The 21,855-nt window shown below is 49.0% G+C and overlaps 1 protein-coding gene and 1 non-coding gene across 6 annotated transcripts in view; both read right to left on the bottom strand.

Moving 5' to 3' along the window:
- LOC138431416 (F-box-like/WD repeat-containing protein TBL1X) overlaps nucleotides 1-21,855 on the bottom strand; it is a 247,993-nt gene that overhangs the window by 157,550 nt on the left and 68,588 nt on the right. The gene's annotated exons all lie outside the window — the stretch shown is intronic.
- On the bottom strand, nucleotides 3,188-3,263 carry TRNAC-GCA (transfer RNA cysteine (anticodon GCA)). Its single transcript has one exon. It is a non-coding gene; the product is annotated as a tRNA-Cys (tRNA).

The raw sequence follows: 21,855 nt of genomic DNA, 5'->3' as shown, positions 1-21,855 counted from the left end.
AAACACACTCAGACACAGAAAACAAACTGATGCTTACTAAAGGGGGAAGAAGGGCTGGGATAAACGAGGAATTCGGGATTAAGATATACACACTACTATGAATGTAGATAAAATGGATACCCAACTAAATTGCACAGCCCGGGGAATTACAGTATCTTTCTCATAACCCACCATGGGAAAGAATCTGATAAGTAATAGATTCGACGGTACTTCTATAAATGTAAAGGCCACCACTGAACCCAGAGGAGGAGGACCTGGCCAGGGAGACAGAGAAACAAGAGCACAGCCATGTGGGATGAAGACCCCAGACAGTGCGGCATTCCTGGCTTCTAGTGACAGCCGCCACTCAGATTACCAGGGGAAGACTAGCAAGTAACTGCCGCCGAGAAGGAGGACTCGAGCGGGGCCCGTGGCTGATAGGATGACAAGGACGAACACACGCCGTCTTCTCTGCATCTGCTCCCTGCATGGAAGAAACCCAGGAAGACTTCACGGAGGTGGCAGCATCCCTTGCTGCAAGAAGTCAGGTGAAGAGGAAGGTAAAGCAGCTGCCACACATGAGCGGTACTGGAGGTCAACGGGTGGGCGCAAGCAGAGGGCATGGAAGTTTGCCAAAATGTTCTGGGCGGGTGCTCGGAAAAGAGGATGCTGACAGCAGAGTACGGGAGGGCTGGTTGGTGGGGGAGAAAGGGGAGCCCCACGCAGCACAGGAAAGAGACCCCTCTCCCCCACCGCCCGATCAGCGTAGACCAACCTCAGTCCTGGGGCCGCCCAGCGTAAGAACAGCTGCTAGTGGTGGTGTATGCGGGCTCCAGGGCCGCCCAACGACCAGAGCCGGGAGACCCGGGGACCAGTTCCGTTCAGTCACTCAGTCGTGTCCGACTCTGCAGACCCCATGGACTGCAACACGCCAGGCTTCCCTGCCCATCACCAACTCCCGGAGCTTGCTCAAGCTCCTGTCCACTGAGCTGGTGAGGCCATCCAAGCATCTCATCCTGTTGTCCCTTCTCCTCCCGCCTTCCATCTTTCCCAGCATCAGGGGCTTTTCCGATGAGTCAGTTCTTTGCATCGTGTGGCCAAAGCATTGGAGCTTCAGCAGAGGACCACAGCCAAGCTGTTTTCTGACTTGCTCTCAAACCATCCCGAATCCCCCTACCCCTCGAAGGAACACATCTGGACCACCAGGAACTGGGGTTAAAGGGCACCTCATGAACTTCCAGTCTTGCTCTTTTTTTACCCACGCCCCCACCACGTGTTGTCTAAGCTTACAAGGAAGGGCCCACCCTCTTGGCAGACAGTGCTCAGAATCCTTTAACTCTACCAGTTCCAGTTCAATTACTCAGTCGTGTCCGACTCTTTGCGACCCCATGAACCGCAGCACACCAGGTCTGCTGTCCATCACCAACTCCCGGAGTTTACCCAAACTCATGTCCATTGAGTCGGTGATGCCGTCCAACCATCTCATCCTCTGTCGTCCCCTTCTCCTGCCCTCAACCCTTCCCAACATCAGGGTATTTTCAAATGAGTCAGCTCTTCGCAACAGAGAGCCAAAATATTGGAGTTTCAGCTCCAGCATCAGTCCTTCCAATGAACACCTAGGACTGATCTCCTTTAGAGTGGACTGGTTGGATCCCCTTGCAGACCAAGGGATAACTCTATCAAAGGGCTGGCAAAAGGTGCCCCATGCATGATCCACTCCCCTGCTCCATTCTGTCTTCCTTCCACCAAACTACTATGCACATATACTCAGTTAAAAAAAAAGTTAAAAAAAAAGAGAGAGAGAAACAGATTTACAAGCCTCACTTTGCTCCTAATTAATTATAAGAAACTCTCTCTGGACCAAAGACTCCTCAGCTGTGAAATGAGGGTATTAAATTATTTATGAGGTTTCACCCACATCAAAAAGGAAAATCGGAGGAACCATTTTCCCGTTGACTTCCTTGGTAAATTCTAAGGGAAAACACCTTGCAGGGAACTAAGGGTTTGCAAAGGCATTGCTTTGGGAGGACGCGGAGGGCGGGGGTGGGGGGGGTGGGGAGGGCGGGGGGGGGGGGAGTGGGGAGGGCGGGGGGGGGGAGTGGGGAGGGCGGGGGGGGGGGGGGCGGCAGACGGGTGTGAAGAGGCATTCGTGTGTGTTCCACAGCCACCTGAGCACAGAAATGCATCCAAGGCAATTTTTTTCCCCTCCTCTGAAGTTGCCATAATGATTAACATGTTCACCCTGGAGAAACTCAAGTTGTACAATCATGGGGAAAAAAAAAATGTGAAAAAATCTAAAATATGTTTCCCGAAACCACAGAGCATGACACAGGAGCTGCCGTTTCCTCCCGAGTCCTCTTCTTTTTTTAAGAGAGCCCGGAATTAACCCAGCCTAGCCCCAGCAGCTAAGATACATTCCGGCGGGAGGGGTCTCAATGCCAGAGAATTCGAACCACTTCATTTGCCACCTACTTGCAGAGTTCAGGTTCTGTATGATGAAGCTGTCGTCTCCTGCACTATCAATACCGCCCAGTGCTTTTTATATATTCGGATGATTCAGTCCATATTAGATTTTTTTAAATTTACTTTTAATTGAAGGACATTTGCTTTACAATGCTGTGTTACTTTCTGCTGTACAACAATGTGATTCAACCCTAGGTACAAGTATGTCCCTTCCCTCTTGAACCTCCTTCTCATCCCCCTACCCCATCCCAACCTTCTAGGTCATCACAGAACAGAGAGCTGGGCTTCCTGCGCTATACAGGCAGCTTCCCAGGAGCTAGTTATTTCACCCGTGAAAGTGAAAAGTGAAAGTCGCTCAGCCGTGTCTGACTCTCTGCCGACCCCATGGACTTGTACAGTCCAGTGGAATTCTCCAGGCCAGAATACTGGAGTGGGTAGCCTTTCCCTTCTCCAGGGGATCTTCCTGATCCAGGAATCGAACTGAGCTCTCCTGCATTGCAGGCAGATTCCTTACCAGCTGAGCTGCCCAGGTGACACACGGTGGTATTATGTACATACCAGTAACACTGTCTCAGGCCACTCCATCCTCTCCTTCACCCACTGTGTTCACAAGCCTGTCTCTATTCCTGCCTTGGAAATAGGTTCATCAGCACCACCTTTCTAGATTCCTACCAGGCTCCTCCATCCGTGGAATTTTCCAGGCAAGAGTACTGGAGCGGGTTGCCATTTCCTTCCCCAGGGGATCTTCCCAAGCCAGGGATCGAACCTGGGTCTCCTACATTGCAGGCAGACGCTTTCTTTACCATCTAAGCCACCAGGGAAGTCCTCAATTCCATATACATGCCTTAATACACGACATTCGGTTTTCTCTTTCTGACTGACTTCCCTCCGAATAACATGCTCTAGGTTCAGCCACCTCACTAGAAACATCCGTTCAGTTCAGTCGCTCGGTCATGTCCGACTCTCGGTGACCCCGTGGACCGCAGCACACCAGGCTTCCCTGACCATCACCAAGTTCCGGGGCTCGCTCAAACTCACATTCATCGAGTCACTAGAACCTACCAGATGGTTAATCCTTTAAATCTGTGCTTTCTCCAATGGGGCTGATTGTGTCCCCTGCCCTCCCCAACCCCAGCCACCGTCACTGAACACCAGGCCATGTCTGGAAACATTTTCAGTCCTCAGGACTCCAGGAAGAATGTTACTGGCATCGAGTGAGGCCAGAGATGCTGCTGAAGCTCCTACAGCACATAGAACAGCCCCCTTCATAAACAGCTAGTAATATCTGGCTCAAATGTCAATATTGCCATGGCTGAGAAATTCTCATTTGAACTATATTTTAAAAAAAAAAACTTATTTAGTGGTGCCGGGTCTTAGTCACAGCATGCAAGCTCTTTAGTTATGGCATGTGGGATACAGTTCCTGAAGGGAGATTTAACCCAGGGCTCCCTGCACTGGGAAGGGGGAGTCTTAGCCACTGGACCACTGAGGAAGTCCCCATACCAACATCTCTATAATTCTGCAGAAGGTATACACCGTGTATCATGCTTATTCTTTTCAAAGTAACAGAATACATACACTACAGGTGAAGCAAGACTTCTCACCTCAGCTGCAAACTTTCCAGCATCCCCTATCCTCAATTCTGCTCTCCACAGCAACCACATTCGAATCACATAATCGTTTCTACAGTCGGCAATATTCCTTGTCATGGACTCACATGATTCTAAATAAGCTGCTGTGTGATATACCCTATCAACTTTAGAGATCGCTTACTTGGTTTTCTCACATACGGATGAAGATTTTGTTTTTATAAATTCCGCTTACTCCTTGGAAGAAAAGTTATGACCAACCTAGACAGCGTATTAAAAAGCAGAGACACTACTTTGCCAACAAAGGTCCATCCAGCCAAGACTATGGTTTTTCCAGTAGTCATGCATGGATGTGAGAGTTGGACTATAAAGAAAGCTGAGCACAGAAGAATTGATGCTTTTGAACTGCAGTGTTGGAGAAGACTCTTGAGAGTCCACTGGACTGCAAGGAGATCCAACCAGTCCATCCTAAAGGAAATCAGTCCTGAATATTCATTGGAAGGACTGATCCTTTATTCAGTTTGAAGCTGAAACTCCAATCCTTTGGCCAACTGATGCAAAGAACTGACTCATTTGAAAAGACCCTGATGCTCGGAATGATTGAAGGCAGGAGGAGAAGGGGATGACAGATGATGAGATGGTTGGATTGCATCACCAACTTGATGGACATGAGTTTGAGCAAGCTCCGGGAGTTGGTGATGGACAGGGAGGCCTGGCATGCTGCAGTCCATGGGCTCGCACAGAATTGGACACAACTGAGCAACTGAACTGAACTTCCCGCCAGCCATCCTGGCTTACCCTCCCACATTTTTCCAACAGTGTAACATGTTTTGGTTACATATAAACTCTACACATGCTATTTTGACAGTGGAACAGGCACTTTCAGGCAAGCATGCAGTAGGGTGATGATGTCTTTCTTAGGTCTAACTCTTTAATTTTCCTGGGATGATTTGGCTGCCTCTGTTTCTCTTTGATAATTCCTCCAACAACCTTCCACCATCTTCCAATTTTTCACTCAGATAACCTGGCAGTTCTGTGTTCACCCTAACCACTGCTCTCCTGACCCCCCCAAATATATATACACACACCAAACCTTCCTCGTGAAGCTTCTGGACTCTGCTCCAGTCTCTACTTGTCAGAGTGAGATCTGCTGAGACCAGATGCCCCAGATCGCACCACCAGCATTGTGACGATTCCTGCCGCCTCTCTCTGTCTCAGGGACCCCAAGTCTCCCCCCTTTCTTGGTTTACTGTCTCCTTTCGATGGAACCCATTCTGCAGCAGCTTCCTGAGAAAAGTGATGTATGAAACCTAGAAGCCTGCTGATAATCCTGAGTATGGACGAATCTCTTTATGCTACTCTGAATTAACAACCTGTGAGGGAATGAACGCAAAACTCTGAGTGAAAATAAATTTTCACAGAATGCTAAGCTCAGCCTGTTTTCCGATTTAAGAAATATGATGTCATTCTGATTCCAGGCCCTTCCTATGACTCTTTTCCATCCAAAAAAAAATTAGTCCTTAGACGCTGCCTTTATCCCTGATTTTCTACAAGGAAATGCTGATGAGATTTCAAGTAGTAACTTTTGATATGCTTAATTTCTATTCTATGTTTTAGTGATTTGGTTTGAAATTTCTGTCTTCTTCAGATTGGAGATCCCCCTCCTTCCCTTTGCCTTCTTCCCCTGTTTCCCTGCAATACTTATTAGGCAAAATCTGAATAACTATCTCTCATCTGTCTGACAAAACTTCCTGCACTGTATCTTTGTTGCCCAGTAAGGTATTCATTTACTTCCTATCTGAGAAGTAAAGGGCTTCGCCGCTAGCTCAGCTGGTAAGGAATCCACCTACAACGCAGGAGACCCCAGTTTGATTCCTGGATCGGGAGGTTCCCCTGGAGAAAGGATAGGCTACCCACTCCAGTATTCTTGGGCTTCCCTCGTCGCTCAGCTGGTAAAGAATCCATCTGCAATGCGGGAGGACCTGGGTTCAGTCTCTGGGTTGGGAAGACCCCCTGCAGAAGGGAATCCCACTCCAGTATTCTGGCCTGGAGAATTCCATGGACGGTATAGTCCATGGGGTCACAAAGAGTTGGACACGGCTGAGTGACTCGCTGGGAAGTAAGGGCTTCCCAGGTGGCGTTCATAGTAAAGAACCTGCCTGTCAGTGCAGGAGACGAAAGAGACCTAGGTTCAGTCGCTGGTTCGGGAAGATCCTCTGACATAGGAGATGCCAACCCACTCCCATATTCTTGCCTGGAAAATTCCACGGGCAGAGGAGCCTGGCGGACTCCAGGCTCGCAAAGAGTCAGGCACAACAGAGCATGCACTCAAGTACGGGGATTCACTTAGCCATGTGTGAGTACTGAGCAGTTGAGAAGTGGACAGTACAACTGAGGCGTTGACTGTAAATGGAATTTGCTTTTCGTTAATTTAAGTTTAAAGAGTCACACATGGCCGGGGGCTACCATGTGTGACGGCACAAACCTAAAGATGACGCCGAGAGGAAAAGAAAGCAACCGAGGAAGGTCAGTGCCTTTAGCATGACCTTAAGATGTTTTAAATGATGTTTAAGATGATATTAAACATGGAATAAAAAAGTGAGAGCGATTCCTAAATCCCCTCGGTTACTATTTCCAGCATGAGGTTCCAGGATGTAATTCCTTAGGGGTCTCCTTCCTCGGAAGAGTTGGAGGACCTTTTGGCATGATGTCAGACAAGCAGAAGCATCCATCTGCCCGTAAGACGATGTTTTATTATACCCAATGTATGAACAGGGCAGCCAAGGGTCCTCTCTCTCCTGAGGGGGAGATAGGAAATGAAAGTTGCTCAGTCATGTCCAACTCTTTGCGACCCTATGGACTGTAGCCCCACCAGGCTCCTCTGTCCATGGGATTCTCCAGGCAAGAAGACTGAAGTGGGTAGCCTTGCCTTTCTCCAGGAGATCTTCCCGGACCAGGGATCGAACCCAGGTTTCCTGCATTGCAGGCAGACTCTGCCATCTGAGCCATGAGGAGAGCCCAGGTCGCCTCCGTATTTCACAGAAAAGAGAAATCTGTATCATAGTCACAGCATCACAGCATAAAGTAGAAGTGAAACGTTAAAAATAATAAAACTCAGGGGACAGCTAAGTTGCAGACGGCAACTTCTTCGAATGCCACCCCTGATGGCTGTCACGGAGCCCTGATCTCAGCATACTTGGCAATAGAACATGGTTCTCTACACGTATTCTAGCAAAAAGGCACTGCTTCTGCGTGATGGGTGCTCCCAGGGACAGCAACTAGAGCAGCTGGCAAAGGCCTTCTCTGTGCGTTCATTCACTCACTCATTCAACAAACGTCACAAACATCACAAACTGGCGTCCATCTGTGATCAGTAAACAGGGACAGAAAACAGAGCAAAACCAAACCGGACGACCCACCACAAAGCTGCCCAGCGTCTTGCCTGATCAGAACCACTGGGAACCGCTTTATGAAAGTCCAGAACAGAACACGGCCAGCACGCCACAGCTGTGCATTTACAACAAAGAGCAGGATCGCCACGCAAAAAAAGGCCACTCTTCTAATTTCAGCTCTGAAGAGACACAACCACACTCGCATTCTAGCGAAGTGAAGTCAAAGTCACTCAGTCGTGCCCAACTCTTTGCAACCCCATGGGCTGTACCCGCCAGGCTCCTCTATCCATGGGATTCTCCAGGCAAGAGTACTGGAGCGGGTCGTCATTTCCTTCTCCAGGGGATCTTCCCAACCCAGGGATTGAACCCAAGTCTCCTGCATTGCAGGCAGACTCTTTACCGACTGAGCTACAAGGGAAGCCCTTGTAGCTAGCACTGGCACTCTAGGTATAGGGAAATTAAAATTCAGGAAACACCGATCATTTTAAATTTAAGGATCAACAGGGAAACACATTTTCTCCATCTACTCTTCTGCTAAGTCATTTAATATGCACTCCGTCCTGCAAAGTGACGTTTTATTATGCTTGTAGATTTTTTTACAAGCTCAGCGTTAGAAGTACGAGTTATTCAAATAAGGACACTAACCAGGACATTTATATAAACTGGATTTCTTCCTCAATGCGTTATGACGCTAATAACAAGTATTTCATCCTTGTAACTGGCAAAATCAATGCCTGCGAGCCTGCACCGACGTGTCTGAGCACATGCGTACTGCTATACAGACACATGCATCATTCACCTCACTGGAAGGACTGATGCTGAAGCCGAAGGTCCAACACTTTGGCCACTTGACGCGAAGAGCTGACTTATTGGGAAAGACCCTGATGCTGGGAAAGATTGAAGGCAGGAGGAGAAGGGGACGACAGAGGATGAGATGGTTGGATAGCATGACTGATTCGATGGACATGAGTTTGCTGCAAAGTCCAGGAGATAGTGAAGGACAGGGAAGCCTGGCGTGCTGCAGTCCGTAGGGTCGCAAAGAGCGGGACACGACTTGGGAGACTCAACAGCCACCAGCACGGCAGCAGGCTGAACCATACACACGTCACACGTGATAAATGGAAAGTGCTTTCCCAACTCACACCACGATAGGCCAAGTAAATTTCACACGGAGAGACTAAGACGGGACTTGTCACCTGAAAATATGGTATGAACATGACCCAGCTGGTCTTCTAATTATATAACCACCCAGAGCTACTATCAACAGGAAGAAAAAAAAACAGGCCCATGACAACTATCTACCAGTCGCACAGAGTATGTTGGCAGGCAATTTTATTTGGTGGTGTGAAATTTTATTTAACGAGAGAAAACAAATCACAGCACTTAAAAAAAGCATTAGGATAACACGATCTTTTTCTTGTTCAGCCAACTGTCCATCAATAGCCACTACGATCTCTACACGGAGAACCACACCAAAGGATAAAAATAACCTTCAGGTGAGACATCAGTTTCTGGTTTAGAGATGACACTGTGAGTATACCACAGTGTACAAAACAATCCTAATTAATCTTCTCCTCATCTCCCAAAGCAGTCTCTCCACATTTTGCAATGAGCCATTAAGATAACTTTTTTTTTCCCCCCTGATGTGGACCATTTTTAAGCCTTGATTGAATTTACCACATTGCTTCTCACCTCAGTTTTCCTGTCTAAGCAGTCCTCTTCAACGTAATTGTCAAGCACAAGACGTGTTATCTACTGGCTGAAATCGTCATACATGTTTCTGAGCAGCATATGGTGTTGACGTTGCTGTTTCTGTCATCTGCAAACACTTCCTACTCCCTCCCCGCCTCACCTGGAAAGCTCAACTGTATGGTCCTCAATTTCATTTAATGACATAGCTCTAAGAAGATCCCTTTGGGAAGACGATTCAATTCGACGCTGTGCTTACATAAACACCTCAGAATCCAGGACACCAATGGCAACGATCAGCTCATTCAAGAAGAGAGTCTGAAAACGCAGGCGCACACACACCTTCCAACTCACGGATCTAAGTTCTGCAAATGTCACCTCCTGGGTTGCTGATGAGGAACTGCTGTACAACATGGCAGAGCCCAGCCAAGGACTCTGTGACTACCTGGAGAGCTGGGATGGGAGAGGAAGCAGGTTCCAGAAGGAAGGGATATTATGCATCAGTTCAGTCCAGTTCAGTCGCTCAGTCGCATCCAACTCTGTGACCCCATGAATCGCAGCACGCCAGGCCTCCCTGTCCATCACCAACTCCCGGAGTTCACCCAAACCCATGTCCATCGAGTCGGTGATGCCATCCAGCCATCTCATCCTCTGTCGCCCCCCTCTCCTCCTGCCCCCAATCCCTCCCAGCATCAGGGTCTACTCAAATGAGTCAACTCTTCGCATGAGGTCGCCAAAGTATCGGAGTTTCAGCTTTAGCATCAGTCCTTCCAATGAACACTCAGGACTGATCTCCTTTAGGATGGACTGGTTGGATCTCCGTGCAGTCCAGGGGACTCTCAAGAGTCTTCTCCAGCACCACAGTTCCAAAGCATCAATTTTTCGGCACTTCAGCTTTCTTTATGGTCCAACGCACACATGACTACTGGAAAAAAACCATAACTTTGACTAGGTAGACCTTCGTCGGCAAAGTGATGTCTCTGCCTTTTAATATGTTACATAGGCCGGAGACATTCCACGTTGCCACATCTGGGGCTGAAACCGAAGGTTTCCCACCACCAGCAAGGGCTGACAGCTCACGGAACATACACACCTGCCATCTGTCCACACCTGGCTCACGCACACAGCCCAGACTCTGTCTGGCCCGGCCACAACCCAAGCCCACCTCCTTCCCCACCTGTTCACAAGCTCCCCTCACGGGTTTTGCATCCCCCAGCCTCAGACCTTTGAGAGAACCCATGAGTCCAACCCAGGAGCGTCTTCAAGCCTCCTGTCACGTCTCACCCTGTCTGCAAGCTCCCTGCTGAAGCCACACGTTAGCCGCCGGAAACAGTTCCTCCAGGCACCCTCCCGAAGTCTCATAATCAAAGTGAGAAGAGACAGCTGGCATTAGAGGCTCTTGGGGCTGTGACGTGGACACCCTCCGTTATTCCATCCGGGATGCACTTGATCGAGTAACCAGGAGTGTGCATGCTTGGGCCAGAAGCTCGGGGACAATCCACCCCTTGCTGGTCATACGTGCCCCTGGGCCAGGATTTCTCATGCCTCCAGCCCCTCACCTCTTCGAGAAGGGTTGTCTCTATTGAGTCTCTAAGTTGTGCCTGACTCTTTGGTGACCCCACGGACTGCAGCCTGCCAGGCTCCTCCGTCCATGCGACTTCCCAGGCAAGAACACTGGAGCGGGTTGCCATCTTCCTGACTTGGGGATTGAACCCACATCTCCAGCACCCGCAAGCATTGATTCTTCACCAGTAAGCCCACCAGGGGAGCCCTGTCCAAAGGGGGACACATGACCGAGTGACAGAATCTAACTGACCTTAGGGGAACGGATTGAGAGAGCTCACTGCATGCACAACCATGCCTACGGGCCACGCGGCGTGTGTGTCTGGCTCTCTGCAGCCTCACAGACTGTAGCCCACCGGTCTTCTCTGTCCGTGGGAGTCTCCAGGAAAGGATACCGGAGTGGCTTGCCATGCTTTCCTCCAGGGGATCTTCCCAACCCAGGGATCGAACCCGCATCTCTTATGCTGTTTACCACGAGTGCCCACCCGGGAAGCCCAGAACGCCACACAAGTCATTGGATAAAATCAGTTTCACCAATGCCGTCCATTCATTCTGGAATCAGCTCACAGCCTGCTCACCAAGGATACCTCTGACTCCAGACAAGAAATCTGTGAACCTCGTACTTCCCTCTCCCTGTAAAAACGGGACAAAGCCCGTCACACGGCGGGGGGGAAAAACAGAGACCCAGGAAGTAAAAATACACAGAACAGCTCCTGGCCCATCAAACCTATTAAATCAGAGGCTCTTATCGACAGGGAGACGCTGAGGCCCTGAACTAATCCAGAAAGTCATTCCAAATCTTTCCTCCTCCAAAGTGGAGAAACAGCTATGCTTCCTGCACCAATTCTTTTAAACTTGCTTAGGGAGAGATCAGTGTGAACCCTTTTACTTCCATAACCTCGATTTCATTTCCTGCTTTTCAACTCAAGTGATGATGCATATTCAAGGCACTGAAGCCCAGTATTCAGTGGAGTTTAGAGGCAACTGCCTAGCCACACTGATGGAGACAGAAAAACAATTTCCACTTCATTCAATGTACCTTTAAGCCCAAGAATTCATTTTTTAATGGGTTTCTTCCCAGCCCCCTGCCCCCGCCCAGTAAATTTAAACGATTCAGAACCTTTGTTACTTGTTATAAATCTTCCTTTCATAGACTGCTTTTAAAGAACTTTAGTTTTCAGGCTTACAAGGCCCTAGAAAGTTTAACCAGGGTCTGCTCACCAGCTGCCTTTGACACTGCCCTCATCATACTAAATTCAGACACACAGTTTGCCCTGAAGGAGTTCATCACAAAGTTTCCAGACTAAAATAAGATGCCGCCAGCACATCAGAATTCAAAAGCCACTGTAAGCCAACAGAACTTCCAAGAAGCGACCGTGCTCTCTCATTCACAAAAATGCCTAAGAATTTCCCACCTGGGAAAAGAGAGGGAGAAAATGATTTGAGGTAGGTCACACACACACACACACTAGCAAAAGTAAAATAATTCACTGAGTGTGTGCTTAGTCAAGTCTGACTCTTTGTGACCCCATAGACTGCAGCCCGCCAGGCTCCTCTGTCCATGGGTCAAGAACACCGGAGTGGGTTGTCATTTCCTCCTCCAGGGGATCTTCCCCACCCAGGGATCGAACCCTGCATGGCAGGCAGATTTCTTTACCCACCGAGCCGCCAGGGAAGCCCTAACTGGGGAGAATTCAGGGCCAACAAAAGACAGTGTCACAAAAGATGAGATAAAGCTTACAGGTCAGCACAGTGGCTTAAGTCAGCCACCAGACACAACTTTACATCAACTGGAAGATTCACAGTTTCCTAGCTGTGTCTTCAAAGAAACAAATATGATTAGATGGATGCTTGATTCACAGTATGCAAAAGATGAACAAGATACAAGGATCCGAAACACAGAGCCTTCTAGAGTTGGACACACAGGCAAAATTTCTCCCCTGGCTAGGGACGCCTCGAACCTCCTAAGTGCGGTCCAGCAGGTGACCGGGCCACTTCTTAAAATAACCCTCAGTGTCAGATAACCGTCCGGCACCAAAGCTCAGCTAAGTAAATCAAGTTGAATACGGCAGCGGCCTGCAGACCGCCCCTTGGCCTCGTTTACTCCAGGGGTATGTCTCACAAGTGCTCAAAGTGCCAACTGGGCTGCAGGTCTGTTGTTGGGGGAGGAGGTCACAGAAACACATCTCTGTTTATCGTAAACACATTTCACAGCCAATAAATACCCCACTTCGCCAGTATTGCTTCTAACGGTTGCCTAGTAACCCACGGTATGGGCGAGATCACACTACGACTTCCACTGGGCCAAACAATTCCTTGCGATGGTAAGCGATGCCCCAGTCACACAAACAGAACGATCTTTCTTAAGTGTCAAAAACCTTGCAAAACCACCTACACTAAAAAAAGAAAGCTACATTTTTATTACCTACTGTTCAAGGGGGGGGAGAAGTCCTAAAGGCAAGACTACCTCACAGCCGTAAATTTCAGGAAGCCTTTGTAATTATTTCTGTCTGTATTGATCACAATGCGTGGGTCTGCATGTATTTGCAGAATAGCAGCAACCGCACCGTGTGTGTGTGTGTGTATGTATGTGTGTGTGTATGTGTGTGTGTGTGTGTGTGTATTTCTGTTTGTATTCATCACAATACATGGGTCTGCAGGTATTTGCAGAATAGCAGCACACATGACATGGGACATGGGAACCACACTGGTGTGTGTGTGTGTGTGTGTCTGTGTGTGTGTCTGTGTGTGTGTGTCTGAACAAATTTCCTGGTCTCCTGAGAAACAAAGCACTTGGCACTGAAAGTTTTCCAGGGACTTCTCTGGTGGTTGGGTGGTGAAGAATCTGCCTTGCAGGGCAGGGGACACAGGTTCAATCCCAAGTCGGGGAACTAGGATTCCCACATGCCGTGGCTCTACTAAGCCAGAGGGCTACAACCAGAGGTCCCGCATATGGCAACTACAGAGTCTGGGTGCTACAATGAAAGACGGCATGTGACATGACAAAGATCACAAGGGATGCAACTGAGACCCAACGCAGCCAGATAAATAAATAAATGATTTTTTTAAAGAGAAAAAGACCTTCTGCAAATTTGAGTGGAGAATTTCAGGAGAAACACCCAGAGCTGTTTACAACCTTTATTTCAGGAGAGTAACAAATCCCTCGTCCTTCTGCTTGAGATGGTCCGAGTTGATCCGCACGGCCTCAAAGTAATGATTCAAAGTGCTGGTTACCAACTGAACCACCAGGGAAGCCCAAGAAGACTGGAGTGGGAAGCCTATCCCTCCTCCACGGGATCTTCCCAACCCAGGAATCGAACCGGGGTCTCCCACATTGCAGGCGGATTCTTTACTAGCTGAGCTATCAGGGAAGTCCTTTTCTCTCTCAGAAGAGTGCCACTTTGCAGAGATAAATTATATGGCAACTTGACATACCAGAGACAAGTCGATAATCAAGACGGACTAGGTTCTAGGACAACGAACTAAGGATGCCAGGGTCCCAGACGTGGGCTTCTGCATAAAGAAGAGTCTGTCGTTCAGTCACTCCGCTGTGTCCAACTCCATGAACTGCAGTGTCCCAACTCTTTGCCACCCTATGGACTGCAGTACACCAGGCCTCCCTGTCCTTCACCATCTCCCGGAGCTTGCTCAAACTCATGTCCATTGAGTCGGTGATGCCATCCAACCATCTCATCCTCTACCTTCCCGTTCTCTTCCTGCCTTCAGTCTTTCCCAGCATCAGGGTCTTTTCCAAAGGCTTACAATTCAATCTTCCTTTTTTTTCCCCCTCCATGTGTCTTTGGCTGGTCATTAGGTCATGAAAGTAGAAACCCAAAAACAAAGACTTGCTGTAGTTCAGTTGCTCAGTCATGTCCGACTCTTTGCGACCCCATGGACTGCAGCACGCCAGGCCTCCCTGTCCATCACCAACTCCCAGAGCTTGCTCAAACTCATGGCCATCCCACCATCTCATCCTCTGTCGTCCCCTTCTCCTCCCTCCTTCAATCTTTCCCAGCATCAGGGTCTTTTCCAATGAGTCAACTCTCATAAACGAGAGGGGAGTTAAAGAGTCCAGGGGCATCTTCTTGCAGGGGCTTCGGGAATGCACAGTGAAGAGCAGAGACTCATAAGGAGCGGTGCTCAATCTGGGAATTTACGGTCTCGGGAAAAACTGCACCTAACCAGCCAGGAGTCCTGACTCACAGTCTGTGCCCGAGCCCCGAGTGTCTGAGGGCCCTTGAGGGCCGGGAGTGCCCACCCTGCCTGCCTCTGTTCAGAATCCTTCACCAGTTCTCCCATCCACTCAGACCACGTTCATCACACTGCAGAAACTCAAAAAGACAGAAGATTCGCTCGGTTTATTGCTTCAAGGAACGCACGGTGTTTCATCAAGTAGGTGATCAGTTCAGTTCACTCGCTCAGTCGTGTCCGACTCTTTGCGACCCCATGAATCGCAGCACGCCAGGCCTCCCTGTCCATCACCAACTCCCAGAGTAGGCGCTGAACATCCCCTAAATCCCTCCTCGACGAGCAACACTCTGGGCCTTATAAACGGAGGTCAGGACGTTCTTAGAGAGATGATGAGGAGTGCTGAGGGAGGATGTGGAGAGACTGGAACGCTCACGTGTCCTGGACAGAAACACAAAACCACACAGCCACTCTGGAGAACACTGGCGGTTTCTTAGAAAGTTACACACACACAGACAGTCTCGCAGTTCCACCCTGGGGAGTAAACCCAAGAGAAACAAAAACGCTTGTCTACACTGAAGCCTGCACGCGATGTTCAGAGTGGCTTATGTGAACGTCGTTCAGTCGCGTCTGACTCTGTGTGACCCCACTGACTGTAGCCAACCAGGCTCCTCTGTCCATGGGATTTCCCAGGCAGAAATACTGGACTGGGTTACCATTCCCTTCCCCAGGGGATCTTCCCAAACCTGGGATCAAACCCAGGTCTCCTGCATCGCCAGGCAGGTTCTTTTATCATCTGAGCCACTAGGGAAATCCCATAGCAGCTTGTTCATAACAGCCAAATAGTGGGAAAAGCCCACGTGTCCAGCAACTGAGGAACGGGTAAGTGAAATGTGCTATACTCACTCACCACAGAATCAGTTCAGTTCAGTCGCTTAGTCATGTCTGACTCTCTGCAACCCCATGAACTCCATCCAGCACGCCAGGCCTCCCTGTCCATCACCAACTCCCAGAGTTCACTCAAACCCATGTCCATAGAGTCAGTGATGCCATCCAGCCATCTCATCCTCTGTCATCCCCTTCTCCTCCTGCCCTCAATCCCCCTCAGCATCAGGGTCTTTTCCAATGAGCCAAGCCTTCTCATGAGGTGGCCAAAGCACTGGAGTTTCAGCCTCAGCATCAGTCCTTCCAATGAAGAACACAGAGGACTGATCTCCTATAGGATGGACTGGTTGGATCTCCTTGCAGTCCAAGGGACTCTCAAGAGTCTTCTCCAACACCAAGGTTCAAATGCATCAATTCTTCGGTGCTCAACTTTCTTCACAGTCCAACTCTCATATCCATACATGACCACTGGATAAACTATAGCCTTGACTAGATGGACCTTTGTTGGCAAAATAATGTCTCTGCTTTTCAATATGCTATCTAGGTTGGTCATAACTTTCCTTCCAAGGAGTAAGCGTCTTTTAATTTCATGGCTGCAGTCACCATCTGCAGTGATTTTGGAGCCCAAAAAAATAAAGTCTGACACTGTTTCCACTCTTTCCCCATGTATTTGCCATGAAGTGATGGGACCAGATGCCATGATCTTCGTTTTCTGAATGTTGAGCTTTAAGCCAACTTTTTCACTCTCCTCTTTCCCTTTCATCAAGAGGCTTTTCAGTTCCTCTTCACTTTCTGCCGTAAGGGTGGTGTCCTCTGCATATCTGAGGTTATTGATATTTCTCCCGGCAATCTTGATTCCAGCTTGTGCTTCTTCCAGCCCAGCGTTTCTCATCATGTACTCTGCATAGCAGTTAAATAAGCAGGGTGACAATATACAGCCTTGATGTACTCCTTTTCCTATTTGGAACCAGTCTGTTGTTCCACGTCCACATCTAACTGTTGCTTCCTGACCTGCATACAGGTTTCTCAACAGAATAGCAGTCAACAATTGAAAAAAAGGAGAGAAATACTGATTCATGCTGCAACAGGGATGAACTCTGTAAACATTATACCGAAAGGCCAGACCCGAAAGACACACGTTGTACAATTCCACCTATTTGAAATGCCAAGAACAGGCAAATTCACAGACACACATAACAGAGGAGTGGTTCCCAGAGGCTTCACGGGTGACGGGGGGAGGTGTGGAGTACCAACCAGCACAGGGATTCTTTCTAGGTGATAAGTGTTCTAAAACCGTATGTGGGGACTTCCCTGGTGGTCCAGTGGTGAAGATGTCGCACTTCCAAAGCAGGGGATGCAGGTTCAAGGCCTGGTCTTGGAAGTTAAGATCCCACATGCTGCGGGCTGCAGCCAAAAAGTAAAAATAAATTTAAAGACAAAAGTGGGAGTATTTTAAACCTATACTGTGGCACTGGGTGCACAGCTGTGTGTGTGCAACCTGCGTACATCCTCAGTCGTGTCCGACTCTTTGTGACCCCACGGACTGCAGCCCGCCAGGCTCCTCTGTCCATGGGATTCTCCAGGCAAGAACACTGGAGTGGGTTGCCGTGTCCTCCTCCAGGGGATCTTCCTGACCCAGGAACTAAACCCAGGTCTCCTGCATTGCAGGCAGATTCTTTACCAACTGAGCCACCAGGGGCTCCTACTCCACACAACTCTGTAAATTTGGTAAAAATCATTGAATTGAACCCTGACAACAGGTGAATTCTGACAGGTCAAGCATGTCTCAGAAACTTGCTTTGCTTTCTTTTCATGCTTTTTTAAAAAACACCTTTCTGACTCTTAAAGCAAAGATCATCTGTGTATATGCACACAAATGTTCAACAAACCATGGTTACGTGGGCATCGCACAATGAAAATTCCAGAGACAAGTTCCACCTTTTTTAAAAAAATGAAACTCATTTGCTTTGATACAGAGGAGTTAAATAAGTGCGCTGCCTCTAATGTGAAATGCATCATTGCACAATTTTAGTTGGGAAGAGGCCTATAGATAGGCTTTCTGATTCAAATTACACCTGAACAATAAACGCTCTTGAGTCAAATCATATTTACACATAACATGACTGTCAGCTGGTCTGAGATGAAAACTGAACAGGTGAACCGTTTGTTGGCATAGTCACAACAGAATCCAGAAGGGGAAACTCACCAGAAAATCTGCTTATGAGGACGCCAGAATCCTAACACCTGAAGCCCCAGTTTAAATGAATTTCAAATTTGATATAAGTGGATTAAGAAATTCAATTTTCTCTAGTGACACATGACAAAAGGTTCAGGAATGACAGGGAAATACATCTTTTAAAACTGCCCAGCAGCTAATCGACCTTTTGCAGGGGCTGTTCACACACGTCGTCAAGTTCGGCACTGCTGAAAAGATGTATGGAGCTCACTGACTTTAGCGTTAGCTCATTTCTGTGAAAGGGCCCTTCTATTTTGGACCGCATGCTCATTCAGTTCAGTTCATCTCAGCCGCTCAGTCGTGTCCAACTCTTTGCAACCCCAGGGACTGCAGCATGCCGGGCCTCCCTGTCCATCACCAACTCCCGGAGTTTACTCAAACTCATGTCCATTGAGTCGGCAATGAGATCCAACCATCTCATCCTCTGTTGTCCCCTTCTCCTCCTGCCTTCAATCTTTCCCAGCATCAGGGTCTTTTCCAAGGAGTCAGCTCTTCGCACCAAGTGACCAAAGTACTGGAGTTTCAGCTTCAACATCTGTCCTTCCAATGAACATTCAGGATTAATTTCCTTTAAGATGGACTGGCTGTATCTCGTTGAAGTCCAAGGGACTCTCAAGAGTCTTCTCCAGCACCACAGTTCAAAAGCATCAATTCCTCGGTGCTCAGCTTTCTTAATAGTCCAACTTTCACATCCATACATGACCACTGGAAAAATCAAAGCTTTGACTAGACGGACCTTTGTTGGCAAAGTAACGTCTCTTCTTTTTAATATGCTGTCTAGGTTGGTTATAACTTTCCTTCCAAGGAGTAAGCATCCTCATTACAGAATCGGATTTCTGTAGGACTGTTTTTTTGCCAGGTCATGCCAAAGAACACGGTCAAACCTGCCCCATCTTAGCAGCACTTGTCACACACTGGGCAGAATAAGGATTAGCAAGAAGGGACACAACTGAACACAACCAGGCTGTACTGCTCACTGCAAAGTCCTGGAGCGTGACGTCACACCCATTGGTAACTGAACGGCGTCATGCCAGCATGTGAAACTCCTGACCTGGAGCACCTGGACAAGTGTGCCGCCATCTTAAGTCTCCCACGGCCATTTAACACACACTCAGCTCTCTTAAGCAACACGGACTGATGTTTCGTCTAGGGGTGAGGGGTCTACAGGGGTCATAGGGCTGTGCTCCATCTATAGGCTTCAGGGGAAGAATACAGGGTCCCAATTTCGTGCAGCTCCTAGAAGCCATCCGTCTTCTTCGGCCCATGGGCCCCCCCAACCTCTGCCTCCCAGGACACATGTCATCTCCAAGTCCAACCCCTCTACTCCCTCAGACACCCCCCACCCCAGGTGGGCACTCTGGGCTCAAGCAGACAACACCCCCCAACTTTCAAGATCCCGGACCTAGTGGGCACCTTCCCTTCGGCCGTGTGATGGCACAGGGTCACAGGCTGCACCATCAGACCTGGGATGTCTTGGGAGCACCATCGCTCTGCCTAGGCTGAGTATTGAGAACCAACGTGGGCAAAATGTGAGAACCATCTGGAACCTATGAAGCTTGACACAAGAGTCAGGCGGTGGCGGTGGGAAGAGTGACCAGACATAGCAGAGTTCAGTCTAAACTACGTGGGCCCGTGGCAGTAATCGCCTTCCTACGCCTTTAGGCAAATCCATGCATTTGTGGCTCTTTGTAGAGGCCCCTGGTCTCTACAGAACTGTGGTCAAGGGAGCAGGTTGGACGAGGCGTCTGTCTTGTAAGTTTCATCCTTCAGGCTGGAGCGATACTGATCCCCGGAGCTGGTTGGGGAGCAAAACCTAGTCACCTCCTCCTCCAGGGAGGCTGGACCTCAAAGGATGCCAGCTTTCACTCACCTCTGCCTCTGAGCCTATGTAATTCTCACACCGACGACCATCCCTCCATCATGCATAATCAGACCGACAGCGGACCATTTCCATAGGGTCACAAAGCCACGCGGCACTTTTTGCAAATTCACAGTCCCAGAGAGGCCGCGGTGTCTGCCTTCCTCTGAGGCTAGGGGTTCAGCCTAGTCCTCACCCCCACAACAGCTGCACCATCCTTTCCCCCTAAAACACCCAAACCGGAAGCATGTGACCTCAAAGGTCCAGAGAAATGCAACCACGGCGTTCCCAGGCCCAAACAGGCGGCCCAATCGAGGCAAGCTGAGCCAAAGGCTTCTTCCCAGCCACTGGGCAGCACCCACGGCCACAGCGTGCTATGAAATGCCGGCACCCTGAATCCACATTCTTTTTCTTTCCTTAAAATAAAAAAAATTTATTTATTTGGTTGCCCTGGGTCTCAGTTGCAGCTCTAGAAGGCTCTAGTTCCCTGACCAGGAATCAAACCTGGGGCCTCTGCTTTAAGATCACACAGTCTTGCCCACTGGAGCAGCAGGGAAGTCCCCAATCCATACTTTTTAAATTTTAATTTCCCTTTTCGTTTTTTTTTAAACACCGAAAGCATTTTGTATTGGGGTTCAGCCAAAAACAGCAGCACAGAGAACTCTGCTCAGTGGTGCGTGGCAGCGTGCATGGGAGAGGAGTTAGGCGTGAGGGAACAGATAGACACGCGTACGTGTGAATGACCCCCTCCGCTGTTCCCCCAAACCCATGCTCTTAGCCTCCACGGTCAAAGTTAAGCGTGGGGAAACATCCCACATTCTCTCCACATACATGCTGGAACACAAGCATTTCGAAAGACTGTTTCACGCGCCAGGAGCGTTCTTTCTCCATATTTGTAGGGGGTTGTATGTTTGCATTCAAGCCCTCTGGGTAACCATCTCCGCTTCTGTAGCACAAAGGTGTCCAGGAGACCCTACAACATAACCCACTGACACGTCCAAAAGAAAACCAGGCTGAAATCTGCCGCAGTGAAAATGAAACCTTGCACCAACTACTTTCAAAACATGAACGCAACTCCACTCTGGACTCCTGAGCAGAAGACGACAAGAGGTCCTGTGGTCTTCTATCACTGCCACACACATCATCAACCAGAGGTGGGCAGCAGGCACAGGAAGTTACAGTCGCCTGGGGAAAATGCTGGGCATTAAAACCGGGTATCGGGGTCCAGTCCCACGACACGCGTCCTGTGTACGGTGACTGGGGCCTTTGTGTGTGCCCACGCGGACGCCTGGCTGCACACGCCTGAGTAAGCGCGCACATGTGTCTATGTATGCATAAAACTTTAAAGTTTAACAAGTCATGCTTAAAAAGCCATGAAGTGAGGCTCCAAATCACTCTGCATTCCAGTTTCTCAAGATGAGCACTATTAACATTCGGGATGCTTTCCAGGCGGCTTCCTGGTCAAGAATCCGCCTGGCAATGCGGGAGACATAAGAGACGCGGGGAAGGTGTCCTAGAGGACGAAACGGCAACCCACTCCAGGATTCCTGCCTGGAGAATCTCATGCACAGAGGAGCCTGGAGGGCTGCAGTCCATGGGGTCACACAGTGTCAGACACGGCTGACTGGACTGAGCGTGCACACACATTCCTGAGAAAAACCTCTCTGGACAGTTACCCCCTTTGCTGCCTGCAAACCCCCAAAACTACAAACTCAACAGGGCCCAACAGACTCACAAGCCATCATCTGCTTCTCTCAGCTGACTCAACAGAGCTGCTCTGCTCAGAAACATCCTGAGAATATTCCAGATCTCCTTTCGCTGTTTGTATCGCAAGAACTGTGTCTACGGTCCACAGTCCAGGGGAAAGTGACCTCTCCCCTCCGGACTCCACAGCTGAAGAGTAAAGACCTTAGCGATATCTGAAGACTCTGCTGTCACCCAGCAGACATTTTTGGGGACATGGCCTCATATGCTCATGGCTTCTCATCCTCTGTCGTCCCCTCCTCCTCCTGC

The sequence above is a fragment of the Ovis canadensis genome, chromosome Y (genome assembly GCF_042477335.2).
Source record: "Ovis canadensis isolate MfBH-ARS-UI-01 breed Bighorn chromosome Y, ARS-UI_OviCan_v2, whole genome shotgun sequence".
NCBI lineage: Eukaryota > Metazoa > Chordata > Mammalia > Artiodactyla > Bovidae > Ovis > Ovis canadensis.
Note: the sequence above shows the minus strand (reverse complement) of the source record. Positions and strands in the feature narration are given on the sequence as shown.